This window comes from Mastomys coucha, unplaced genomic scaffold (genome assembly GCF_008632895.1).
Source record: "Mastomys coucha isolate ucsf_1 unplaced genomic scaffold, UCSF_Mcou_1 pScaffold23, whole genome shotgun sequence".
NCBI classification, from domain to species: Eukaryota; Metazoa; Chordata; class Mammalia; order Rodentia; family Muridae; genus Mastomys; species Mastomys coucha.
This window is the reverse complement of record NW_022196906.1, coordinates 33,879,930-33,880,461: the sequence shown is the minus strand read 5'-3', so window position 1 is coordinate 33,880,461 and position 532 is coordinate 33,879,930.

The window sequence follows — 532 nt, the reverse complement described above, 5'->3', positions numbered from 1 at the left end:
GTTTTTGTTTGTTTCTTTGTTTTTTGGAGGGGAAACTGGGAATAGAGAAATTTACATGTAAATAAAGACAATATCTAAAAGAAAAAAATGAGTATACTTTTCTGCATATCTGTATTCTTTCTCTCACTGTCTATGTATTAGTGTATATGTCCTCTCTCTCTCTCTCTCTCTCTCTCTCTCTCTCTCTCTCTCTCTTTCTCTCTCTCTCTTTTGTGTGTGTGCGTGTGTGTGTTTGGGAGAAAGAGAGGTGGGAGCAAGATAGAGACTCTGTGGAGACCATCGTCCCTCATCAAAGCAGGCTATTTCTCCTGTTTCCTTGGGACAAAAGATGACTGCATGATCAAGAGGAAGAGAAACTGACATCTAGGACTTTAATACTGATCATAATCTTTTAGGACTAGTGAAAGATCTGTCCTGTAAATTCAGCTTAAAATCAAAGGGTTATCAGTTTTATTTTTCATATTTTGTTCTGCCTCTCAAATTCTTTGTAATATATGTTGTCATGCATGTTACTGTTTATAATGCATAGTAA